We start from the raw sequence: 25,797 nt of genomic DNA on the forward strand, positions 1-25,797 counted from the left end.
GCGTCCGCCACCAAGCCTGGCTAATTTTTTGTATTTTTGGTAGAGACGGGGTGTCACCATGTTAGCCAGGATGGTCTCCATCTCCTCACCTCGTGATCTGCCTGCCTTGGCCTCCCAAAGTGCTGGGATTACAGGCGTGAGCCACCGTGCCCGACATTTCTAAGAATTTATAATTTTAGCTCTTACACTTAAGTCCAACCCATTTTGAGTTAATTTTTGTATATGGTGTGAAGTAGGGGGCCAATTTCATTTTTTTGAAAGACCCAGAACCATTTGTTGAAAGACTGTATCCTTTTCATTGAATTATCTTGGCATCCTTTTTGAAAACTAACTGACCATAAACATGAGGGTTTACTTCTGGACTCTCAACTCTAGTCCAGATCACATAGTGTTAACTTTATTATTCTTTTTAAAGATTGTTTCGGCTATCCTGGGTTCCTTTAATTTTCATGTGCATTTTATGATGGTCAGTTTCTGCAGGGAAGCCAGCTGGGATTTTAATAGATCATTGCTCTGAATCTGTAAACGAATTTGAGGAGTACTACCATCTTAACAATATCAAGTCTCCTGATCCATGGACATGGGATGTTTTCTTCACTTATTTAGGTCTTCTGTAATTTCTTTTAACAATGTTTTGTATTTTTCAGAATATAATTTTTGCATTGCTCTGTTAAATTTATTCCTAACAATTCTATTTTAATGCTATTGTGAATGCAACCGTTGGCAATTTCCTTTTTAAATTGCTCATTGTTTAAGTGTGTAGGATAAAATTGATTTCTGTGTATGCTGAACTCATTTATTATATTTGATAGTTCTTTACATTCTTTAGGATTTTCTAGGTACAAGGTCATGTCATCTGAGAATAGAGACAGTGTTACTTCTCCCTTTCCAATCTGAATGCCTTTTATTTCATTTTCTTGCTGAACTGGAATGGCTAAAATATAATTCAAAGGAAAAAAATAATCTATGTAATTTAAACTCATGATATGATGTTGATTAAAAATAATATTGGCTCCCAAAAGTCACATAACAAAATATAAAACATTTAATTTATCAAGATGATTCTAGCCAGAAAGAACTCCAGGTTAATTTTGGTATTATGCTCATTTGATATCAAAGTCCCATAAAAGGTCACCAGAGAAAAGCAGAAAGATAATGCAAAAATCAGGCAATTGCATGCAAAAAAATCACATCAACTTTATCACCTCAGCACACACACTGCTGGTAGGACCTGTAAATACTGGCCAAGTAAAATGCTAACAAAATCTCTCTTATGATGATGAAATAAGGACTCTCAAATTTCTATTCCATGTTTTGACTCCTAAGTACTCATCTTAGACACTTCCTATTCCACTGTTTATCTTTATCCTACTAAAGGCAAGGCTTAAAAACTCATAGAATACAATGAAAGAAATGTAAATTAAAACATGCTATTACAGAATTTCTCAGAGATGAGAGGGAAGTTGGTTTATGTGCGAGTGCTTGAGCCAAAGAGACATCTGCGAGTTCAGGCTGGCAGGACTTGGCCAATTCTGGCCCATGTGGTCAAGAAATTAGTCACATACAAGGGAACTGAGCATATAAATAAATATACTGAGAAAATGGAAGGCCAGATTTCTCAGTCAGAGAATGGAGCTACAGGTATGGAAAAGGAGAAGACTAGAACTGTTGAGTGGATTAAAGTTCCAGATACTGGTGAAAACTCATGACTTTTATACACTGATATAGACAAACAGATACACAGGTAGATATAAATGTATGTGTGTAAACTCACATGTATTGCCTAGATCTGTCTGCTGAGAGGGCTTAGAAACAATGAAACCCCAGCAGCAATGACCATACTTATTAGTCACATCTTGTATTCTGAATATTACTCTCCACGAGAAAGAACTAGGGCTCCTTGGAGAAGTGCCTAATTACAGAACTGAGTCAGAGAAAGCATAAGATGAGTCTGAAATATTTTGTGCCAGAAAGGAAGTGCTCAAAGAATGATAGGGACTCATCAAAAGAAAACATGAGTCACCCTGAAAAGGCTCTTACTGACCAAATCTGAGACAATTTGAGCATTCAAAAGAAATAATGAAAGTAACAATATTTATAACACATTGATTAAAACGAGATGCCATGAGTCCACGCCAATATAAACAACAAACAGACAGGGAAAGAGGGCTGCTTTTCCTTATGGTAGAATGCCAACTAATAAAAGTAGAAGTAGTGATAGAATTAGAAAATCATCATTTGGCAGCCATCTCAGTAATAACTGATTGAGGCAAGAACCATCAATGGATGTAAAAACTAGTAGATATACGTTTGACACAATAGGATAGTTACACCGTCTCGAAACAACTTTCTACAAAATATTTACCAATTACTAATTAACATGTACAAAATACTTATCAACTTTACAGTGGAGAAACCTGGTACATTTGTGATAAAAATTCAAGTCACAGCAGAGAGATGAATTAACGCTGCACACTTCCTGATATGATGCAATACAAACCCAGTATCATTTCTAGGGTGTTCTTGCCAAAACTACACGACCTGAATCTAATTATAAAGAAATATTTGATGAACACAAATTAAAAACTACTCTACAAAGTGACTAGACTCTTCAAAAATATCGAAGTAACAAAAGACAAGGATATACTATGGTATTGTTCTAGACAAGGGGCCTAAAAAGACACAACAATAAATATAACACAGGATCCTCACTTGAACCTTGGGTCTAAAAGAAAGAGAGAAAAGTAAAGTGGGCTCGTGTATGTGTGTATGTGTTTTTGTGTTATAAAGGACATTAAGGGGAAAATCTGTAACACTTGTACAGGGTGTGTGGATTAGATGGTAGTAATATCTCAATGTTACTTTCCTGGTTTTGATGGCCATGTCCTGTAATGTAAAAAAAAGTGTCCTTGTTTTCAGCTAATATACACTGGGATACTGAAGGACAATGGTGCAATATATCAGAAACTTATTCTCAAATGGTTTAGAAAAAAATACAGAGTAAAACAGAAGAAGCAAAAAGGTAAATGTGGTAACATGTTAACAACTGGGGAGTCTGAAGGGTATGCATATGTTCTTTGTATTATTGTCATTTTCCTGTAAATTTGAAATTTAAAAATAAAAAATGTTTTGTATTAGTCCATTTTTACACTGCTGATAAAGACATACCAAAGACTGGGCAATTTATAAAAGAAAGAGGCTTAATTGGGCTCACAGTTCCACGTGGCTGGGAAGTCTCACAATCATGGCAGAAGGCAAGGAGGAGCAAAGTCACATCTTACATGGATGGTGGCAGGCAAAGACAGCTAGAGCAGGGCAACTCCCATTTTTAAAACCACCAGATCTCATGAGACCCATTCACTATCATGAGAACAGCATGGGAAAGACACACCCCCATAATTCACCACTGGGACCCTTCCACAACATGTGGGAATTATGGGAGCTACAAGATGAGATTTGGGTGGGGGCACAGAGCCAAACCATATCATTCCACCCCTGGCTTCTCCCAAATCTTGTATCTTCACATTTTCAAACCAATCATGCCTTCCCAACAGTCCCCCAATGTCTCAACTCATTTCAGCATTAACACCAAAGTCCAAGTTCAAAGTCTCATCTGAGACAAGGCAAGTCCCTTCCACCTATGAGCCTGTAGAATCAAAAGCAAGTTAGTTACTTCCTAGATACAAACGGGGTACAGGCATTAGGTAAATATACCCATTCCAAATGGGAGAAATTGGCCCAAACAAAAGGGCTACAGGTCCCATGCCAAGTACAAAATCCAGCAGAGCAGTCAAATCCTAAAGTTCTAAAATGATCTCCTTTGACTCCATGCCTCGCATCCAGGTCACTCTGATTCAAGAGGTGGGTTCCCATGGTCTTGGGCAGCCCTGTTTCTGTGGCTTTTCAGGGTATAGCCTCCCTCCGTGCTGCCTTCATGGGCTGGCGTTGAGTGTCTACAGCTTTTCCAGGTGCATGATGCAGGCTGTTGGTGGATCTGCCATTCTGGGGTCTGGAGGACAGTGGCCCTCTTCTCACAGCTCCACTCAGCAGTGCCCCAGTAAGGACTCTGTGTGGGGGCTCCAATGGCACCTTTCCCTTCTGCACTGCCCTAGCAGAGGTTCTCCATGAGGGCCCCACCCCTGCAGCAAACTTTTGCCTGGGCATCCAGGCATTTCCATACCTCTTCTGAAATCTGGGCAGAGGTTCCCAAACCCCAATTCTTGACTTCTGTGCACCCACAGGCTCAACACCATGTGGAAGCTGCCAAGGCTTTGGGCTTCTACCCACTGAAGCAACAGCCTGAGCTGTACCTTGGCCACTTTTAGTCACAGCTGGAGTGGCTGAGATGCAGGACACCAAGTCCCTAGGCTATACACAGCACAGGGAGCCTGGGCCCAGCCCATGAAACCGTGAACACCTCTGGCATACCCTGGAGATATCTTCCCCCACTATCTCGGAGATTAACATTCCGCTCTTTGTCACTTATGCAAATTTCTGCAGGCAGCTTGAATTCTCCTCAGAAAATGGGATTTTCTTTTCTATTGTATTGTCAGGCTGCAAATTTTCCAAACTTTTATGCTCTGCTTCCCTTATAAAACTGAATGCCTTTAACAGGACCCAAGTCACCTCTTGAATGCTTGGGTGCTTAGAAATTTCTTCCGCCAAATACCTTAAATCACCTCCCTTAAGTTCAAAGTTCCACAAATCTCTAGGGCAGGGGCAAAATTCCACCAATCTCTTTGCTAAAACATAATAAGAGTCACCTTTGCTCCAGTTCTCAACAAGTTCCTCATCTCCATTTGAGACCACCTCAGCCTGGACCTTATTGTCCACATGGCTTTCAGGCTTTTGGTCAAAGCCATCCAACAAATCTCTAGGAAGTTCCAAACTTTCCCATATTTTCCTGTCTTCTTAGCCCTCCAAACTGTTCCAACCTCTGCCTGTTGACCAGTTCCAAAGGTGCTTCCACATTTTAGGGTATCTTTTCAGCAGCACCCCACTCCTGGTACCAATTTACTGTATTAATCTGTTTTCAGGCTGTTGATAAAGACATACCTGAGACTGGGCAATTTATAAAATATAAAATAAAAAATATATTGTGGGGAAGCCTCACAATCATGATGGAAGGCAAGGAGGAGTAAGTCACATCTTACATGGATGGTGGCAGCAAAGAGAGCTTGTGTAGGGCAACTCCCATTTTTAAAACCATCAGATTTTGCGAGACCCATTCACTATCATAGAAACAGTACAGGAAAGACCTGCCTCCATAATTCAATCATCTCCCACTGGGTCCCTCCCACAACATGTGGGAATTATGGGAGCTACAAGATGACACTTAGGTGGGGACGCAGAGCTAAACCATATCAAAATGCTAGTGCTAAACTGTGTTCCTCACCTTCCCATCATATTCCCTTATATTTGTGTGTATTCTGGAACCCAAGCATCGCATTTGTACTCTTTTGTTAAATTTTGTTCTGACATATTCCCGTCACTCCAGCCTACTGAAGTATTTTCACATTCTGTTTCTTTTCTTCTGACACGTTAAGAGATCCTTACCAGTTGCACAGTAACAGAAATGTGGCTATCAAAATAAAAATAAAGATGTTAAATAGGATAGGGTCCTGAGAAAAGGACAAAGAAGGTACTATACTTAATATACGTAAATGTATGTGTAGCTAATATTTTTGTTTAAATTATCAAATACATCGAATTGGTTCATCTTAGGATCTATTATGTTCAGTTTGCCTGTAAGATTTTTGTTTTAAATCAATAGCCTTAAATTCTACCATATTTCACAGGTCACAAAAGCTATTACCATGATGGTAAATGGACAGGCAACCTCTTTAGGTCACAAAGCCAAATTCCCATTTACAATGAAAGGGAGTCATACTATTAATTTCCAAAGAATGAATCTGGCACTGGGTTGATTTTTGATTCTTTCCAAGAGAATTAAGCTAGAGACTTCCAAAAGTACCTTTAAGTAGCAATACCTCTGAAAATTTCCTGGAGCATAAAATTAAATTAGAAATTACAGTATTAATCTTAGGGGCAAATACAAATTCATTTTCCTTACAACAGTATTGGTTTCCCTATGGAGACAGGCTCTACTGGAGGAAACATAACCATTCTTCATTTTGTGGCACTTTAGTGTGCTTCACAAATATTGAGGGGTTTTTGTTTGTTTTTACAAAATAAAGATTTGTGGCAACCCTGTATTGAGAATAGGTGCCATTTTTCCAACAGTATGTGTTTACTTGGTTTATCATGTCACATTTCGGTAATTTTCCCAATATTTCAAATTTTCTCATTGTTATTATATCTGTAATGGTGATCTATGATCAGTCATCGTTGATGTTAACTACTGTCACTGTTTTGGGGATCACAAACTATGCCCATGTAAGATGGCAAACTTAACTGATAAATGCTGTACATGTTCTGACTGCCCCATAGACCTGCCCTTCTGCTGTCTTTCTCCCTCTCCTTGGGCTTCCCTATTTCCTGAAACACAACAATACCGGAATTAGGCCAATTAAAAACCCTAAAAGGGCTTTAGGTGTCGAAAGTCTCTGACTTTAAATTAAAGGCTAGAAATGATTAAACATGGTGATGAAGGCACACTGAAAGTTGAGACAGACTGATGGCTCTTGTGCCAAACCACCAAGTTGCAAATACAAAAGAAAAGTTCTTCACGGAAATAAAAAGTGTTACTCCAGGGAACACACAAATGATAAGTGAAACACCCTTATTGCTGATATGGAGAAAGTCTCAGTGATCTGGATAGAAGATCAAACCAGGCATAACATTCTCTTAACCAAATGCCTAATTCAGAGCAAGACCCTAACTCTCTTCAATTCTCTAAAGACTGAGAGGTAAGGACACTGCAGAAGAAAAGGCGGAAGCTAGGAGAGGTTGATTCATGAAGTTTAAGGAAAGAAGTCATCTCCGTAACATGAAAGTACAAGGTGAAGCCGGCCGGGCAGGTGGCTCACGCCTGTAATCCCAGCACTTTGGGAGGCCGAGGCAGGCGGATCACAAGGTCAGGAAATCAAGACCATCCTGGCTAACACGGTGAAACCCCATCTCTACTAAAAATACAAAAAAATTAGCCAGGCGTGGTGGCGGGCGCCTGTAGTCCCAGCTACTTGGGAGGCTGAGGCAGGAGAATGGCGTGAACCCGGGAGGCAGAGCTTGCAGTGAGCCGAGATTGCGCCACTGCACTCCAGCCTGGGCAACAGAGCGAGACTCCATCTCAAAAAAAAAAAAAAAAAAAAAAGTACAAGGTGAAGCAGCAAGTGCTAATGTAGAAGCTACAGTAAGTTACCCTGAAGATCTTGCCAAGATCATCAGGAAGGTGGCTACACTAAACAAGAGATTTTCAATGCAGATGAAACAATCTTCTACTGGTAGAAGCTGCCATCTAGGACTTTCACAGTAGGTGACTTTAAGTTGAAGCCAATGCTCATTTACCATACTGAAAATGCAAGGGTCCTTAAGAATTACAGTAAATTTTGTGCTTTATAAATAGAAGAACAAAACCTAGATGACGGCATATCTGTTTACAGAATAGTTTTCTTTGCAGCATATTTTACTGTATATTTTAAGCCCACTGTTGAGATCTACTGCTCAGTTTTTCTGATTCCTTACCAAATACTGCTCACTGACAATGTGCCAATGTGCCAGGTTACCCAAGAGTTCTGATGAAACAAGATCAGTGTTGTTTTTATGCCTGCTAACACAATAACCATTCTGAAGTCCATGGATCAAGTAGTAGTTTCAATTTTCAAGACTCATTAGTTAAGAAATACATTTCATAAAGCTATAACTACCATAGAAGTGATTCCTCTGATAGATCTGGGCAAAGTAAATTCAAAATCTTCTGGAAAGGATTCACCATTCTAAATGCCATTCAGAACATTTATGGTTCATGGGAGGAAGTCAAAATATCATTAACAGACATTTGGACGAAGTTGATTCCAAATCTCATGGATGACTTGGAGGGGTTTGAGACTGCAGTGGAGGAAGTTACTGCAGCTGTGGTCAAAACAGTACAATAATTCGAAATAGAAGTGGAGTCTGAAGATGTGACAAAATGCTGCAATCTCACGATAAAATTTGCATGGAGGTGGAGCTGCTTCTTACGGAAGAGCAAAGAAAGTGACTGCTTGAGACAAAATCTCCTTCTAGTGAAGATGCTGTGAATATGGTTGAAATGACAACAAAAAACCTAAAGAATATTAGATAAACTTAGTTGATAAATCAGCAGCGAGACTGGAGAAGACTGACTCCAAGTCTGAAAGAAACTCAACTGCTATCAAACAGCACTGCATGCTACAGAGAACTCTTGTGAATGGAAGAGTTAACTGATGCAGCACAGTTCTTTGTTGTCTTATTTTAAGAAATTGCCACAGCCACCCTGTTGTAGTTCATATGTTTGTCCTCCCAAACATCATGTTGAAATTTGATGTCCAATGTTGGAGGTGGAGCCCAGTGGGAGGTGTCTGGGTCATGGAGGCAGATACCTCGTTAACAGATTAATGATCTGGAGCAGGGGAGGCGAGTTCTCATTCTATTAGTTCCCACAAGAGCTGGTTGTTAAGAACAGCCTGCCACCTTCCTCTCCTGTCTCTTGCTTCCTCTCTTGCCATGTGATCCCGGCACATGCCATGGCTCTGCTCTGACTTCCACCACGGGTGGGAGCAGCTTGAGGCCCGCATCAGAAGCCAAGCAGGTGCCAGTGCCAAGCTTCAAGCACAGCCTGCAGAACTCTGAGCCAAATAAACCTCCTCCTTATAAACTACTCAGCCTCAGATATGCTTTACAGCAACACCAAACAAACAAAGATACACATCAACCTTCAGCAAGCACCACCCTGTGATTAGTCAGCAGCTGTCAACATCAAGGCAAAACTCCTTATCAGCAAAAACATTATGATTTGCTGAAGGCTCAGATGATCATTAGCATTTTTTAGTAATAGAATATTTTTAAATTAAGCTATGTAAGATAGTTTTTTTTTCCACCGTAATGCTATTGTGCACTTAATAGACTACAGAACATTGTAAACATGACTTTTATATGCATTGGGAAACCAAATAATTTGTGTGACTTCTTTTCTAGCAGTGGTCTAGAGCCGAACACATTATTTCTAAGGCATGCCTGTCGTATAACCCCAATTTTCTGGGAAATTTAGGGTGCTCTAATCTCTGAAGAGGATCCCCTTTCCGACTTCCCTAGCCCTGCCTCCCAAACTCCTTTCTTTACATTGCCACAAGTCCCAATCTAGAAATCCATCCTCTTCCGCATTCCTGGTCTCAGCCCAATTTGTATATAATCTCTGTAAATTACAATATCTCCTATAATCGATTTTTTCTCTATATTAGTTCCTTTTCATTAACTTTCACAAAAGCTTAAGACTACCATCTGGGACCAAAAAACTCTCTGTGATCCCCTTCTCGTCCTCCAGTTACCTTAATTCTATTCTTCTTTCCTTCTCTAAAGAGTATTTACTTAACAGCCATTCCCTCACCTCCCACTCACTCTATAATCTATTTCAAAGTGTATCTCGGCCCAGTCACCTTCACTCTGTTCACTGAAGTCAAAGTGGTCCCCTTGTTCTCGAACAAAATGGATATGTTTCTGTCTTCGTCACCTTCAGCAAAGCATATCAGAAAACCATGTCATCCTCCTTGAAACCCACTGTGCCTTCAGCTTTCCTGACACTATTTATCCTGGGTTTTCTCTCACCCCAGGGCCATTCTTTTTCATTGACTGACTTCTCCCTTCTTTACCTATAAAATGTTGGAAGTTACACAGTGTCCAGGTCCTCCTCTCATTTTCTAGGTCCTCCTCTCATTGCTCTACACTTTCTCCCTAGAAAATTGCACCCATGCTGTGGATTCAACTACCATGTGTAGATTCAATGACCACGTTTAAGTCTGGCCTCCAAATCCTCAGGAGACTTGATATGACTACAGCAGGTTCTCAAACAATGTTATTTCACCAGTTGCTTCTCTAGTTGAAAACACTGATTTCAACATTGACGAAAAAAAGGTATCTCCGGTCAGGGCCACTGTGTGGCATCTGCCCACTCCCCCACATCTGTGTGGATTTTCTCAGGGTACTCCAGTTTTCTGCCATATTCCAAAGACATGCACATTTGGTGAATTGGTGGGTCTAAATGGTCCCAGTGTGAGTGAGCGTGGTTAGTGTGCGTGTGCCCTGTGAGGGGATGGCGTCCTGTCGAGGACTGGTTCCAGTTTGTGCCCTGAGCTACAGGGATAGGCTCTAGCCCCTTGACACTTGGAACTGGAATCGTAGGTAAATAATTATCTTGCTTTTATGAATCCTAAATGTACATATATCTCACATTTATTTCACTGTTTAATATTAGAAACGTTATTTAGTTTTTAGGAATTTGGTCATACTTTCGTGACCAGAAATATTCTGTAGGAACTTAACTCTTGTTTATATAAATTAAACCTATGATAACACTGATTTCATTTTACATTAGTTCACTTAAAGTCACTGTTTCCAAGAACCTATTGATGATGTTAACTGAAGACTTACTGTGTATGATGTGAAGGTAGGACACTACAGTGTACAATTTGCCTTTTAGAGGCAAATTCACATTGTTTTTATCAGAGCAATCCCATTTTTAGGAATCTGTCCTACAGAAACTTTAGTATATATACAAAAGGATGTATATTTAAGGGTATGGTTTAAACTAACAAAATTGAAAACCTAAAAGTACAGCAAAGTGAAGACTTATTATCAGTAATGTAGTATGCAATAACCACATGATCTAGTAATTGCACTTCTTGGTATTGATCCGAATGAATTGAAAACTTGTATCTATACAAAAATACACAAAAAATATTTACAGCAGCTTTAGTCATAATTGCCAACAAGCGGAAACAAGCAATATGTCCTTCAGATCAACTCTAGTATTATGCCTGATAGAATATCATGCAGCAATAAAAAGAAATGAATTATCAAGCCACATAAAGATATGGGGGAACCTTAAATGCATTTAATGAAGAAAGCCAATCTGAAGCGGCTATATTACTGTTTGTTTCCAATTTGAAGACATTCTGGAAAAGGTAAAACTATGTAGACAGTAAAAGAATCAGTGGTTGCCAGAGGATGAAGATGCGGAAGGGAGGGATGAACAGATGCAGCACAGGAGATTTCCAGGCCAGTGAAACTCCTCTGTAGGATACACGTCATACATGTCATTAGACACTTGTCAAAACCCAGAGAATGGACAACACAAAGAACGTACCCAGCTGGGCGCAGTGGCTCACACCTGTAATGCCAGCACTTTGGGAGGCTGAGGTGGGCAGATCACTCGAGGCCAGGAGTTTGAGACTAGTCTGGCCAACTTGGTGAAACCTCCACTCTACTAAAAATAACAAAAATTAGCCAAGCACTGTGGCATGCACCTTTAGTCCCAGCTACTTGGGAGACTGAGGCACAAGAATTGCTTGAACCCAGGAGGCAGAGGTTGCATTGAGCCAGGATTGTGCCACTGTACTCCAGTCTGAGTGACACAGTAAGACCCTGTCTTGAAAAAATAAAATAAAAAGAACATATCTTAATGCAAACTATGGACCTTAGTTAACAATAATGGATCAATACTGGCTTATCAGCTGTAACAAATGTAGCACACCAATGTGAGATGTTGATGATGGGGGGCTCAGAGAGGGGTGTTGGAAGACACAGGGAACTCTGTGCTTTCTGCTCAATTATTCTGTGAACCTAAAGCTGTTAAAAAAAAATAATAAAGTGTACTAATTTAAAAAAAGTAAGCCATTAACAACAGGGGAAGCTGGGTGTGGAATAATGAGACTGTTCTACACTATACTTTTGCCATTTTTCTATAAATCTACAACTATGATATGGTTTATTTTTACAAAGGCTGGGCACGGTGGCTCACACATGTAATCCCCACACTTTGGGACGCCAAGACAAGAGAACTGCTTGAGGCCAGGAATTTCAGACCAGCCTGGGCAACATAGCAAGACCTTATCTGTACCGGTTCCTGCAAAAAAAAAAAAAAAAAAGATTGAGGAAGTTCTTTATGTAACAATGGGGAATGATTTTCAAGATATCCTGATTTTAACGTAAAAAACAAGCCTCAGAATATTTTTGGTATGACTTAATTATAACTACTTAAATTGTATGTCTAAATAACTGATATAATTTAAAAATTTAAAATCAGCTACACAAAAAAAGAGCCCAAAGCCTCCCTACCGAACCTCAAGCGTGCTTACCTGTGCAGAGTGAGGGTGGAGACGTGTATGCTACCTGCACATTTACTGGAATGTGCTGTAGAACTGTGACTTTCCACATCAAATCATTACTAATAACAAGCATATAATCACCCACGTGTTGCTGCTTCTAGTAAAACAGGTAAAAAGCTGTCTAGAGAGGTAAAGTGCTGCAGAATAAATATGAAGTGTCTGGCATAAGGTGGGTGCTAAAGAAGAATAGCAGGGCTATCATTACTGTCGATCTCCAAGTAGTGCTACTTTTTTTTTAGAACAACCAAGGACTCACACTTCTGTCAATGAGAGTTTATTTAAAGACAGTGCTTACTGCTGCCTTTACCATTTGCCGCTGTGGGCCAAAGATGGGTAGAGAGAACAGAGAGGTGGCTGGCAGGGCACTGCTTACTGTGTTCTCTCTGGCTCACTTCCTGCTGGAAACAGAGGAAGGAGCTTCTGAAGGTGCAGAGTCCCCCAGGTAGTGCTAGCCAGAGGCCGGGACCTAGCCCTCAATGAGAAGTCACCTCTGAGGGTTCATCCACCCTTCAGTACAAATGTATGGTCAAGGAGGCAGCAGAAACAAAGCTCTGCCAGACTCTCAAAGAAAATACGTAAGAAACACAGTAAGCTCAATTCCAGTGCAGTGATTCTCAGCCCTGGCTGCATATTCAAATCGCAGGGAGGTTTAAAATATGCTGACGCTCAGTATATACCGCAGAACCATCAGACTATGTGCGAGTGGGGCCTACAGACAGATAATGATGTCAAAAGAATCCGCATCGTATATTCAGACATATACAAAGCCTTAAAAAATATCAGTGCACAAATCTAAGAGTGTATTAACAATTTATTGCCACTTGGCTTTAAAAATAATGCTCTAGGACAGAAAATTATTAACAAACCAGGAGTGTGGCAAGAAAACTCCCATACTACCACATTCACGTGGGGATTTTTCATTTCTGCTCCCACTAAGGCTTCAGAATAGACAGAATGACACTCAGGTGCAAATGAGAACGTAGAAAATAACCTCAGTCGTCACTTTATATCTTATGGCAATATTCTGATTCACTATTTTGGTATTAGAAGTTAGCAGACTTCCATTTAATTTTATTTGCAATTTGATAAAGTGAATCTGTGGGGGGCTAAAAAAACCAATAGATTAACCACAGGTTAAAAAGGGAGAAGGAGGAAGACAGATATTGATGGTCCCTTAAACATCAATTTCAGAACATCAGGAGTAGGAGACTGCCATGGTGATATATTATAATTGTCTCTATTATTATGACAGCTTTACTCTGGTAAAACTTGGTTTTCTTTTCTGAATTTTTAAACCTAAACCTGCCTGCTATAATCTCTCTGGAAGTTATTATAGTAAGCAGTAGTAGAATGATAGAAATAAGCCTTTTGTAAAACTTGGATCAGATTTTATAAGGTTCAAGTTTTACCAGGCAGTAAATTATTTTAGATTTTCTCAATTAGTTCTCAAATATTAACTATCTGCGACATGTTTAATATTCTTCATGGTGGGGTAAGATGTGCACAGCTAAAATAAGGGTAATAGTTTATGCATTCCTAACTAGTAGGCAACTATAAGCAGGGGGCCTTCTGCTCCAGGAAGATGAGGGAGACCTACTTTTCCCCATCCTCCCCACTAAGTACAACTGGAAACTCAGGACGTTATATATCAAACAACCCTACAAAGACTCTGAAAAGTGAGAGAAGACGGTAGTCCAACTGAGGATTCTGAAACTCGAGGAGTGACACAGTGATAAACTCCCTGGGTTTTCTTTTTGCCTCATCTATTCCAAGCAAAACACTGAAAAAGTTGGCAACTCTGAAAAGCCAACACACACAGACCAAAAAATCCCCAAAACAGTGGCTCCCTCTAGCCAAAGTACTAGGAAAGGGGCGGCCTACACAAAAAGCAAAACAAAAACAAAAACAAAAAACCTCCCAGACAATAATCTCAGAAAACACAAACTGCCATATTCAGCCAATATGAAATGGGTAAGTGCTCTAAAAAAAGTGAAGAAATTAAATTTATAATTAAAAATCTGAAAATCTCCAGCCCCAGACGGCGTAGAGAGAATGAGGCTTCCATCACTTGTTCATGCTCCAGAATGGCCTGGAGAACTCTAACAAACATTTAAAGAATTAAAACCTATTCCACACAATCCCTTTCAGAGAATAAAAGAGGAGGAAATCCAAACTAGACAAAGACAGTACAAAAAGAGAAAACCAAAAACCAGTATCAACTTATGAACATAGATGTAGAAGTCCTTAACAAAATACTAGAAAACTGACCTCAGCAACATACAGAAGAATTATACACCATGACCAGCAGGGCTTATTTCAAGAATTCGAGGCTGGTTCAGTATTAAAGACCAAATCAATGCTATTCACCATATTAACAGTTTAAAGAAGACAAATCACCTGACACCATTCAACAACCACTCATAATAAAGACTCAGAAAACAAGGAGTGGAGGGGAACGTCCTCAACTTGATAGAAAACATCTACAAAAGCCCTCCAGCTAATATCTTAAAGGTGAGAGACCGAATGCTTTCCCCCTAAGATCAGAAAAAAAGCAAGGGTGTCTCCTCTCATCATTTTTATTCAAAATACTAGAAGTTTTGGCCAGTGCAATAAGGCAAGAAAAAAAACTAAAAGGCAGACAGACTTTAAAGGAAGAAATAAAACTGTTTCTATCTGCAGATGACATGATATTCTATGTAGAAAACCTCAACAACCCTCCAAGAACTACACAAGTTCAGTGAAGTAAAAGTATACAAGATCACCACATAAAAACTAGCTGCACTGTAATCACACCTGATAAAATTAATATCCATAATATTTAGAGAAGTTTCTTCACCAAAGAAGATATACAAATGACCAATAAGCACATGAAAAGGTGACCAACATTAATCATTTAGGGAAATGTAAATCAAACCCACAACTCTTACTCATTAGGATGGCTACTGTAAGTATTGGTGAGGACATGGAGAAATTGGAACTCTTGTGCACTACTGGTGGGAATGTAAAATGGTGCAATTGCTATGTTCTTTGGGAAATTAAAAATAGCATTACCATATGACCCACCTATCTCATTTCTAGGTATATACACAAAAGTACACCCACGTTCATAGCAGCATCACTCACAATAGCCAAAAGGTGAAGCAACCCAATGGATGAACGGACAAACAAAATGTGATATATACACACAACCTTTAAAAGAGGTAAAATTCTAACATATGCTACAACATGGACGAATCTTACAGAAATTATGCTAAGTGAAATAAACCAGTCACAAAAAAGACTATGATATTGCTCATTTTCGGTACTTAGAGAAGTCAAATTTATAGAGACAGAAAGCAGAATGGTGGTTGCCAGGGGTTGGAGGTGGGAAGAAAGGAGGTTTATTGTCTAATAAGTCACAGAGTTTGTTTTGCAAGATGGTAAAAATTTTGTAGATGCAAAACAGTGTGAATGCACTTAAAAGGTCAACAGTATTCCAATATACTAACAATAAACACATAGGAACTGAAATGAAAATATACCATTTACAGTTTTTTTAAAACACATAGGTGTAAATCTAAAAGAATATGTATAGGACTCTGAAAGTTGATTATACAAATTCTGTCATTCTTGTCATACCTAAGTAGGTCAGAGTGGAGGGGCCGGGGGGAAAAAAAATCACTCAGGGCACATAGCACCAGCTCCAATAATTGAATTTTCCAGAAGCCCAGCTGCTGAAACGGCCTGCTGTAGCCCTAAGACCAGTTTTACCAATAGCTGCTGAAACGACCTGCTGTGACTCTAAGACCAGTTTTACCTGCCACTTTCGCTCACCAATCAGAGATTGCCAGCTTCCAAAAGTTTTTCTAGTGTCAATGAACTTTTCTTCAAAACATTACATAACATTTATCTTTGTAATAAAATGCCCAACTTTCTCTTTGTTCCTGGGAAATACAGAAGACCACCGTGGTCTGTATGTATGCCCCCAATTGCAATTCTGTGATTCCTAAATAAATGCTAATTTAGAGATTTATTTTATTTTGACTTTGTCAACTTACATGCTGAAAACTACAAACTGTTGATGAAAAAAATCAAAGCTCTAAATAAATGGAGAAACAATCCATGTTCATGGATCCAAAGGCTCATAGTAAAGATGTCAATTCTCTCCAAATTTATATATAGATTTAACATAATTCCTATCAAAAGTCTCTGTAAGAATTTTTACAAAGAGAAGCAAGAGTATTCTAAAATTTATATGGAAAGGCAAAAGAGCTACAGTAACTAAAATAATTCTGACAAAGACTAATGGGAGACTGATTTTTCCCTAATTTCAAGACTTTTAAAAGTATAGATACAGAAATCACGACTGTGTAGTATTGGTGGAGGACAGGCATATAAAGCTATGGAAGAAAACAAAGAACCCATAATAGCCCCACACAAGTATGGCCAACTAATTTTTGACAAAGTTGCACAAGTAATTCATGAAGGAAGAGGAGCTTCTCCAACAACTAGTGCTGGAGCAACTGGGTAGCAACCAGCAAAAAAGTAAACTTATAGCTAAATTTCCCATCTTACACAAAACTTAACCCCAAATGGATGGATCAAAGATTTAAACATAAAATGTAAAATTATGAGACTTTTTAGAAGAAAATACAGGAGAAAAATATTTGAGAACTAGGGTTTAGTGAAGAGTTCTTAGACATAATACCAAATGCATGATGCATAAAAAAAAATTTTAAATTGATAACTGGACTTCATTAAAATTTGAAATTGGCTCTGTGAAAAACCCGGGCAAAATGATGAAAAGACAAGCTACCAAATGACACATATCTGGAATATATAACAACTCTCATAACTTAGCAATATAAAAACAAATCCATTTAGAAAATGTACAAAGAACATGAGGAGACATTTCACTGATGGGGATTAGTGGACAGCAAACAAGCAGATGTAAAGACATTCAACATCAGCTATTTGGGAAGCCCAAATTAAGACTATCGTGAGGTATCGCTATATACATTAGAACAGCTAAAATAAAAGGAGTAGCAAAAACCAAATGCTGGCAAACATATGAAAGAAGTGTTATCTTTCAACCATTGCTGTTGGGGATGCAAAATGGCAGCCATGATGGAAAATAGTTTGCCAGTTTCTTAAAATATTAAACATATACTTGCCACACAACCCAGTAACTATACTGCTAGGCATTTATCAGAACTCAAGTTTATGTAAAAACCTGAAGACAAATGTTTGTAGTAGTTATTTTGGTAATAGTCCTAAACTGAAAAACAACTGAGACGTCCTTCAACAGGTGAATGGTTAAACAAAGTACAACACATCTAACATCCATGCCATGGAATACTACTTAGCAATAAGAAGGCATGAACTACTGATACACTAAGAATAAGACAGACAAGAGAGAAACACATACACACACACACACACACCCTGTATACACACTGAGAGACATGCAGAAAAAAAGAGAACTCACAAAGGAAATACAGAAAAATATTTAGGATATTTTTACTAGGCTGTACCTTTGCAGTTTAGTCATTTTAACATAAAAGTCCCTAATAATCTGAGATTAGCAAAGGTAGTATTTCAGGATCGTGCTGATTTTTATAAACAAAAGCAAAATTATAGCATTTTATGTACAAATTTAAAATATTTTCAGGTTTCATTATGTCCCATGTTCTTTAATACTATCTGCTTTTCAGCCTAAAGACCAATTACTTCTTTGTGGTTTAAAATTCAAACAATGCTATGAACCTAATTCTTTGACCAATAAAGCCACACTTTAATAAGTCTGACCCGACTTAATAAAACAATAACTCACTGTGGTTGATTCTTACTTATTGTTCAAGATAAGTGGGGGATTTATAAGATACTTCCTTAACTGGAAAAAAAAATCTTATTAGAACCTTTCATTGTTCACAATTTCAAAATGATACTGTATACATTCATTCTTTAAAAGAACCTTAAATGAATGAATGAATGCCTAAAACATCTTGCATATAAACACTGAAGCCTTATAACAAGAACAGTACTTAACCAGTAAAAGCTTGCAGAAAAAAATCCTAAAAGAGGAAACATTTCACATGAGCGAATGAAACCAAGGCCTGGAGGGTGGCAGGGGGGAGAAACAAACAAAACACCAAATTAGATCCCTCAAAAAATGTCAGAAAAAGCTGAGGTAAATGAAGTTACACACAACCATCTCTCTCTACTTTATTTATTTATCTTGAGATGCAGTCTCGCTTTGTTGCCCAGACTGGAGTGCAGTGACGCAATCTCTGCTCACTGCAACCTCCACCTCCCAGCTTCAAACAATTCCCTACCTTAGCCTCCCGAGTAGCTGGGATTATATATAGGCGCTTGCCACCATGCCTGGCTAATTTTTGTATTTTTAGTAGAGACGGGGTTTCACCATCTTGGCCAGGCTGGTCTTGAACTCCTGACCTCGTGATCCACCCGCTTTGACCTCCCAAAGTGCTGGGATTACAGGTGTGAGCCACTACGCCCGGCCTCTCTCTACTTTAAATAGTGATTTTCTGAATGCCAAAATAATGACAATCAGTTTGTTTAAAATACTGAACCATGCCTAATAATGAACATAGGTAGTACTTATCTAGGAAGAAAGGCTACAAAGAAACTCATCTTCTAACCCCAGAATCACCAGCCATTATCCAGTTTATCTTAAGGTCCTAAAGCTTGTTCACACTCCAGACATGAAACACACTTAAAATCCCAAACAATGGTAGGAGAGCAAAAGCCAATGAACAGAGCTAATGGTTATGGTAAATGTTTTCAAGTTCTTTTATGCAAACAAATTAGAGGAAATGTAACTCTTAGGTCCTTTTTAAAAAATGCAAAGACTTTACATTTCCATTCATTTCTATCTGCTCTCAGAATCTGGAGACTAAAATGGAATGAGCAAAACAGCTCAATATTTGAAAAAAATTAACAGCAAATGCACGTGACATTCATTTTACGCTTTGGTCAACACACTTAGAAAAATGCAGTTTCACATCTCAGCAACTTTATTTCTGTAAACTATTACTGTGAATTTAGTTTCTTCTTTACTATAACCATTTAAAAGTGGTGCTTTTAAATTCAGAAAATCCCTGTCATTTGTGAGAACAATATTCTTGTTGTTCTTTATCATTTTATAAGTGGACAGCCTTCCCAACATGACAGTAAACTCCTTGAGGGCTGGAACAGAATTTTATACTTTGTATACCCCCACTGCCCAGACACAACATTCCCCAGACATCAGGGATACAAACACAAGAATACAGCGCCAAGCAGGCATCCAATAAATGTCTGTGGTTTGTGGTGATGATCTTCATTTCATGTTCTTCGGAGACAAGCTACAGAAGACATCTGCAGGGCCAACGACCCGCTTTTATCAACTTTCTTGTTAATTAGTACCACATGTTTATTACTCAATGTCTGAATTCTCAAATTAAAACATTCTTGGATTATTTTTCTTCATTTCTGAATGTGTTATAAATGTTGAAATTAATCAAGTCATGATCACTTTAAACTGTGCTGTGTTGATCCACTTTTATTTAGAACAAGAATGGTATTATTTCAAATCTTCACGAAACTCTTGTTAATTAACCACAATAAAATGTAAGAAAGCGATGCTAATGCAAGGCACCCATCAAAAATGCCCGAGACTTTTTGGAATGAAAGGCCCTGTCTCACGCCTCGCAGCTGAAGTAGTCTGTGCTGGCTTCTCCAGAGAGGCTAGGATTCCAGAAACAGACACTTCATGCTCCATACCCAAGCTCCAGATCTTTCAGTAACTACTAAAGCTCAACTGATGATTTGTATGGTGAGTGGAATTTGGGCCCAAAGCCGATAATAAGTCACAGCCAAAGTCAACCGCTTAAGCAGAATTTACAGATACTTTTGAGATAGCCATGAACTACAAACTGCTTTGCTGCTATTTAAAAAAACTTGTTGGTTAATAGTCCAAATTCAGTGTGCATAATCAACTAAGATTTTTTATTCCATTCTCTTTGACTACTAGGTTGGAACATGCAATCCACTTCTACAAAGCAAACTTCTCTCTCTAAGGTGTTACACAAAAAGTTCTAAAGAGAATTTTAAGCTTTGCTATGTTCCTGCTCAGAGGAAGGAATGTTTTCTTTAAACTCTTAGAGCTACTCAGGTTTTGGTGTTTTGCTTTTATCTTTATTGGACCGTCCCACTCTCTTTTTTGTGCTACCAGTCCAATGGAATGTACCATGCCCTTCAGAGCTTCTGCCGTGCTTTCTGCTTTTGTTAGTTTACATTTGCTTATAATGGAATCCATTCGTTACCTGCTGATTTAAATCTCCCCAAATGACCTAATGCTCTTGGTTTTCATTTTCATTTCATTACACTACGCTTTTCATGTGTACTTTGAAGCAATGTTTAAACAATGAAAAGGTGTAGGGAACACTATCATAAAAATATTCAAACACCCTTCTTGTCATTCAATAAGCAAGGTAACGGGCAACCAAGTCAGTAGGGCAAAATTGTATCCTCAATACAGTGAAACTCTGGACAGTAACAGCAGTAAAAACAATTGCTTTGTTCCAGGCCAATCTTGGGACTCTCTCCTGGGTCTCCTATCAGTTCTAACAGAGTTTGACACAGAAACCGAGTCCCTGTCTTCACAATGCTCAGCTTACATGATTTATTCACAAGTCCCTAAAAGTTGAGACTTTAAGTAAATTCCAGCTTTGGGGCATTTAAAACAAATCTTTACGAACTCTTCTTACATCCAGGGACTTTTTTTTTTTAGAGTCTTGAATCTATTATATAACAGTAATAAAAAACTAGAGATTCAGAAGGTCCTATATACAGCAGTACTGCACAGTCCTTTTAATTCAAACATTTCTGTTAAATATTTTTAAAAATATCAACTATTCCTTGAGTGTATTTTGAAAAACATAGCATTGTGACTAGAAACAAAACAGTACCATAAAGCACGGCTTTTTCCATTCTGCATACTCCCTTCTTCTTGAAAAATCACAATTTTAAGGCACTATTTGTTTCCAAAAATACTTTCAAGTATGTAGTTACGAAATGGCTGTAGTTTCTACAAAGTCAGGACTATGCTCCAAAAGCAAACTCTAGAAACACCAGCAAATTCAAAACGTGAACATGAACTAAATGGTACTTCTACTTTTTCTTGTCATCTTGAATGCAGTTTAAATGTTTTAAGAAAACATATTCCAAAACCCTAATTTTAAAAATGACAATATAACACAGTGATTGATCAGCTTCGTTGCAAAAGAGCCTTTGTTTATCAACGGATACGCAATAATGAATTCTTGAACAGGATTTTTTAAAAAAGAGACATTAAAATACAGTTCAATTTATAATCACTGGACTGCATGCAACTTTTGAAAACACATTATTTTAAATGATTATGCCAATTTGGTAAGCTAGTTCAAATATACTTATTTACATTCAGTTAATATATCATGGTATCTAATCCCCCTTCCTCCCCAATACTCTCTTAACTTCAAAGTTTGCACAGGTCAAGGTCAGAAAATTAAGCAATGTCATTAACCTAGAAAAAAAAATTTTGGTTTAATTTGAGGTTTGAGGAATTCTATGTCATTACTTTAAAATGAAGATCAAAGCTCTCATACGAGCAATCATTTGCTCTGGATTTACAAGGTCAGTACAGATGGCAGGTGAGAAAAATGCCAACGAGGAAGTTCAAACAGCTCTAGTATTATTACAGAGCTTTACAGAACACGTTCATTACATTCTTTCTTCAGCAATCATCACACTTCACAACTTACTCTGGAAGAGACAGAAACTGTGTTCTTTACTGAGGGAACTTAGATCTATATGTAAAATCAGAACTCAAAGTTCTTGACATCAAGGCTCAGATTCCTGTATTTAAACTTCTCTGCTGTTGGCTCATCCAGGAAATATCTGTGCTGATGAAATTATCTGTGCAACTTACAATTAAATGACCCCCCCCAAAAACGAAGATTAAAAAAAAAAAAAAAGAATTAATTTGAAATTTCCCTGACACACTCAAATGCATCTTTGACTATATTACAAAATAAAAAAGCATAGTATTTCAGGCTAGAATGTGCCCAAATGCAAGTCTCTAAGGTCACACCTTTCTCAAAAGGCAGACACACATGGAGAAACCAGACACTTGGCAGACAAAGACAGTTATTGTAAAGGAAACAAAAGCAAAGAGTTATTTTAAAAATACTGTACACAGTTGTGTAGTTTCCTAAAATAGATAAACGATATTGTATAATACTACAGAATAGAATTTTGTTTTGTTTTGGATAGTTTTCAGTTACATTCTAGTTGAGGACATAATCTTTGGATGTGGTTGACCAATAAAACTACAAAATTTGACCCGAATAAAATATACAAAATATTAAAATCTTAACTAATACAGATAGTAAGCCCTTTATAAGAACATAAAGCCTGTCGGGGGGTGGGGGGCAAGGGGAGGGAGAGCATTAGGACAAATACCTAATGCATGAGGGGCTTAAAACCTAGTTGAAGGGCTGACAGGTGCAGCAAACCATCAGAGCACATGTATACCTAAGTAACCAATCTGCACATCTGCGCATCCTAGAATTTAAAGTTAAAAAAGAAGAAAAAAAAAAAAGAACAAAAAGATCTGTGCTACAGCTCTAAGTTTAAATCTACTGTAGAAGAGGAGAGGAGGAAAAGAGCCAATCTGTCATCTCACCAATTTATAAGTGATGTTTCTTACCCACAACTAACATGTGTGTATACATAAGAAGAATACAACACAAACTGCAAGCTATGTGCAAAGTTGGTATTTTATTTATTAGTATCACCAGCATTAAGAAAGCAGGTCCCTCCACTGACGGTATCTAGGGTAGTAACTGGTCACTCAAATATGGCCACACAGGACAGTAACTTGGCTGAGTCAACACCTTCTGCAGTTTGACCTCACCTTTCAGGTCCACAGCCTGGATGCACCTATCTGTCATTTGGCAAAGAACTGTCTCCAGCCAATGCTATGAAATGTCTAGTTAGTCATTTACACAGGTCCTTCCAGTGGCAAGAACACTCTAATACGCCTTCCCCATCCCAAATCCCTTCTATTTCATTTTTTCTCATTTAAAAATTAAAAAGTTGTTTATGTACACATCATAGTTGTAATCTGCATATATTAGTTGCAGATGCCTAACAATAGTTGTACATACCCATAAAGGGGTACATGTCATATTTTGATACACACATACAATGTGTAATGACAGTCAGGGTAATTGGGACACCAGCACCTCAAACACTTATTTCTTTGTGTTAGGAATATTCCAGTTCCACTCTTCCAGTTAATCTGAAATGTACAATAAATTACTGTTAACTATAGTTGCCCTATTGTGCTACCAAATACTAGATCTTATTCCTTTTATCTAGCTGTATTTTTATAACCATCCTTCTTCATCCTCCCTCCCCCCCACCCTGCCCAAATCCCTCCTATTTCTAAATCAGTCATCGGTCTCATGAATATTTATTTAGACAGAAAAGCAACAGGGTCATCGTGAAGATGAAATAAGATGATACATGATAACCCTTTAGCAAAATGCTTCGATCAATACGTATTAATCACTGCTACCACTACCATATCACTAAAATAGAATTCATGGCAGAACTGGAGTGAGAATCCTTCCCACAAGTTCTCCCAGGCTCGTGTTTGTCAAATTGTGAGTGGTCCTAGGCATGAAATTCATGTAATGGGCTGTGACCAGCATTTCTTTTAAAAATTAAAAACTAGAACAGATTAAAAAATACCACAGTATACCACATGAGTGAGGGTGAGAACTGTTTAGCACATTTTTGTTTCAGCTGTGTACGTGTGAACACACGCACACGTGTGCACAGACACTTGAAAGTGAGTATTATATGTCAACGTAAAATGCATGTCTTACAGGGGACTACAGTTGAGAGTTTGGAAAACACTATTCTAGGCATGACCTCACCTAAAACTGCAACTTCCATCTTCTGATCACAACAGTGAGGAAGAAAGAAGGTGGATGAAAGGGCAGTGTGGCGAAATTCAGCACAGTTACGGAAAACAGGTACGCACCAACTTGGGTGCTCTGGAATTATACATCTTACATTTGTGTAATGCATTCTAGCTTTTAAGTAGTTTTATTCTCACAAAGGAATCTCAAAGATTCAGAGGTCATAAAACATACTAGAATCTTAACTTACGTAGTCTGAATTTCCCACTTCACATACAGTGAAACTGAGGCGGAGACGTTGTGTTCGGCCTAGTCACAAAGCTAATGACTGGCAGGACTAGAAAATTTGTCTTTAGATTTCTAAATACTAAAATACTCAGTGTTCATGCTCCAGTTACCTGGTATTATATAGCAATGGTCAAGCATTAGGTATAAATAATGTTAATGTGAATAGAACAATTTTGGAAGCTGTAAATGAATAATCAGAATATGTCATGAGTGATACCTAAAATTCAACTGGCTATAACTCCAATATCCCTGAGATTTGAGTGATTCTAAGAACATGACAAAATGTTCCATCAAGTTCAAATCTCTTTAGAGTTAAAAAGGAATCAATGACAGACCTCAAGAGCTAAGGAAATACACAAGCAGTCATCATAGAAACCTCTTGGCTTTAAGAGATGCCAACTTCATGGAGCAGACAAATAGTGATGCAGAGGGACACCTGGTCATGCACAAATACAACTGGGTTTTTGTATATTAACTTTCATGTCCTGAAACCTTGCTAAAATTCACTTATTAGTTCCACTAGTTGGATAGTGCACTCTTGAAGATTTTCTATGTAAACAATAATTTGTGATTCCACAGGAAATGCTATGTAAATAACTGATTTAGACTTGTGATTTCAAACTAAGTAGAAATTTAGGTTTATTGTGTCTATAAATGTAATTCATCATGTTTTTAAGAATACTTTGTCAGATAACTGAATTAAGAGGGAAACTGAATACATTAAGTTTGTAAAAGAAGCTTAAAATGTTTAAAGAAATTTAATCGGGATTTCATAAATGCAAACATTATTCAAAATCTCCTTAAAAATAATTGCTAAAATTTGCAAGACTTATACATTGAAAATAAGAACTGTAATTTGCATTTAAACCTTTAAAGAAGAAACAGATGTTACTCTAATAGATTGTTACTTTAATGAGCTGAATACTAATTTCTAAAATTAAAGGAAACCTTGAATCATCTTTCTTGCAAAGGAAAATCATGTTCACGGGCACTGAAAACCTCACGTTTAACAGTTAATAACCATACACCCACAAATTGGGAAACCTAACACACAGCTTCAAAGTTGAGACAACCGGTGTCTTTCCATTATAGGCTGTGATCTTTTAGTGGGGTATGAAATCATCTTACTGTCATTTTCTTTTAAATAGAATAACAAAAAATAATGAACTGCATCATATTTAACGCCCTAAGGATCACATGAATCAAAAAGTATCTTTCTCTAAAAACCTGTATTCTACTTATTCTCCATAATACAC

At 38.0% G+C, this 25,797-nt stretch overlaps 1 protein-coding gene across 8 annotated transcripts in view; it reads right to left on the minus strand.

Moving 5' to 3' along the window:
• The window catches only part of ATE1 (arginyltransferase 1), a 184,738-nt gene that overhangs the window by 11,611 nt on the left and 147,330 nt on the right, over positions 1–25,797 (minus strand). The window lies entirely within an intron of this gene.

The sequence above is a fragment of the Chlorocebus sabaeus genome, chromosome 9 (assembly GCF_047675955.1).
Source record: "Chlorocebus sabaeus isolate Y175 chromosome 9, mChlSab1.0.hap1, whole genome shotgun sequence".
NCBI classification, from domain to species: Eukaryota; Metazoa; Chordata; class Mammalia; order Primates; family Cercopithecidae; genus Chlorocebus; species Chlorocebus sabaeus.